Consider the following 2,798-nt stretch of genomic DNA (forward strand, 5'->3'; position numbering starts at 1 on the left):
CTATGAAAATACTAGATTTTTGAATTTGAGTAGTAACTTTGACATTTTGTCATGAGGCCAAAAAAAGTTAAATATAGGGTTTCAATATTATGTCCCTCGCTCTAAGAAGAATGCATCAGAATAAATTTGAACAGTATTATTTTTTTTAAAGTAGCCAGGAAATGAGAATCTACCCTTTGCTAACTAGTTCCAGTACCTCACAACTATTATGCCAATGTATACTAATAAGAGGCCTTAATGTAAACATTTCTGGCACAATGGACCACAATTCCTCTTCTGAAGGTACTGCAGAGTGTCCCATCTATGACTATTCAGGGAGTTCCCACACACCCATTATTGGTGCAATAGCCCTTAATAGCACCTTTGTTGTCAGAAGAAGTTTTGTAGCTTAATATCCCCGGGACCATTTGATAGGAAGTTGTAGTATGCTCAGTTCTAGCTGTGGTTGTAGCCGAATATTAAGGCATATATATACCTATTAGTCTTATTCCTGGGTACTGGAAATCTAATCTCGATATCGTGTGTTTAGATCCAGACGAGCAATGTCAGACATGTTGAGAACGATTCTGAAAGAATCGAACTAGAGAAATTAAATAGGACATCAGTTCCACCAGCACTGATTCCACAGTGTGAGAGTTGGAGAACTATATTCTGAGGTTTTTATTTATACATTATTTGTACAAGCATTTAAGAAAAACAAACAGTGTCATTCAATTTTGCATCACTCCACCATCGCTCTGGGAGAAAATTGAACTAGAGAGAACCTGATAGCGTCAGTTTGTCAGTGCATGTCTCCAAAGTCAAAACAAAGAGGAAGTTTGGGCTATTATCTGAATGTCAAAGGCTCAAGGCAGAACCTGCTGCAGGATATTGACTAATTTTCTTAGAAAGGGAAACTCATTCCTAAGCAAAGGAAGTTATTCTGGCCTTTATGTTGCTGAGGGAACTCCATTTAAATCTTACAACTGATTTAGAGATTTTCCTTTTGGGGGAGTGGGGGTGAGGGCTGGATAAGGAATGGGGAAAGGGTCTTTCTTTCCTTGAAAAAATAGCAACCCATATGTATATGCTTTTTAGACAGATACATAAGTGGACATGGGAAAAAGAGTAGTTATTAATTCTTTTTTTTTTAAGAAAAGAATGAAGGACATAAATAGAAAACAAAGAAAACAAAATGAAAAGTATTCTCAAATAATGTAGTAAATGCAGTTAGAACTTACTCTTAATTTAAAACTTCCATTTTTAATTTCTTAAGTTCTTGGGGACTTGAGACTTGTTGCCAACACATTCAACATATTTTTTGCTGAGAGAATCACAAAATGTAAATATAAACTAAATATATACTTTATATTGACATTCTTTCTTAACCATATTTTTAAGCTGAGTCAAATTTTTAAATTTCTCTTTATTTAAAGACTTTCCAGCTTTAAAAAAAATGACTGTCCAAGTTTAATTAGTTGAATCTCTCTTTTTCCTTTCTAATCCCATCTACAGTTCAGAGGCACGTAAAACCACAAAGCAAGATAATAAGCAATAAATGGAATAATTAATTCAATGCACTGAAACTAATTTTAATTTATATTTCTCCCAGCTTCTCACTGGGGAATGGAAAACCTAGAGTTCTAGGGACTGAAGTGATCCAATTCTGGTTGTTTTGAATATGTCATGAAACTAAAAGTTCTTATAAAATTGGAGCTCATTGAAATTAAGGCCAGAACTACATAAAAGACTATTAATAACCACAAAAGTATTTTAAAAGTGAATTATAAGGAAAAAAATCCCCCAAATAAATTCAATTCAAAACTACCTTACTTGCAAATTATTTCAGAGAAGTTACTTGATACAAAATCTGTATCAAACTTTTCAATTCAGGTAGATTTTGAAAAACTATAATTATAAATTATTATCTAATTATAAATAATGGTATAATGGATAGAGCTCTGGACTTGGAGTTAGGGAGACCTGCCTCAAATAAATTTAAATTCTGCCTCAAATATTTAATAGCTATATGACCCTAGGAAAATAATTTAAGCTTTCTAGTTCTCAGTTACTTCATCTGTAAAATGGGTAGGTGTAATATAATGCCAAAAGAAAGGCAACTTCCCAGGTTCAAAATACCAGCATAGGTGCTCTCCATTTTATTCAGTGACAAACCAAGAACAGAGAAGATCAAAACATGACATCATTCCAAATACAGCATTTACTAAATGTGATTAAATAATCTCCAAGGACTACCCCACCCCAGGACCTTCCAATCATTCAATCAATTACAAAATCTCTGTTCTAAACACTTCTCCACCCCTAGGCTATACCTAATTAAGTCCACCACAAAGCCCCTCTTCTCAAATGGAGATTAGTTTCCAAACATAAGGTCAAAAGTTCCCCACCCCTGGATCACAATTGAATCTACCCCAGAGTTACACCAAGTTTAAACACAGCACTTAATACCCAAATGGAGGTCTTTTCTTCATCTTGACATGAGGCAAGTTCTCAGCAATCTTAGTTCCTGGGGAGACAAGGCTTAGCAAGGCCATAAGATACATTGCCAGTCCCTTCATTAATTCATCCTCTGTCTGTAGAACAGTCCTAGAACCCCTGAACACATCAGCAAAACCCTCTCCCAGGATTTCTGTAAACATACAACCAGAAAATCCTTCTTCAGGGCTCCCGAACCAACAGAAAGGTTCCCAGACCCCTGCAACAACAGCACTGTCCTTCACCAGTGGACAGTATTCATTCTGTCTGAAGGACAGTCTCCAGACCCCTGCAACAACAGCACTGTCCCTCACCAGTGGACA

The 2,798-nt window shown here is 35.8% G+C and overlaps 1 pseudogene; it reads right to left on the reverse strand.

The window, feature by feature from the left end:
• Nucleotides 1-505: 505 nt before the first annotated feature.
• The window catches only part of LOC138146706 (intraflagellar transport protein 22 homolog), a 54,665-nt pseudogene continuing 52,372 nt past the window's right edge, over nucleotides 506-2,798 (reverse strand).

This window comes from Petaurus breviceps, unplaced genomic scaffold (assembly GCF_028583685.1).
Source record: "Petaurus breviceps papuanus isolate PSGF00001 unplaced genomic scaffold, PetGlider_PUasm1.0 90769, whole genome shotgun sequence".
In the NCBI taxonomy this organism is placed as follows: Eukaryota; Metazoa; Chordata; class Mammalia; order Diprotodontia; family Petauridae; genus Petaurus; species Petaurus breviceps.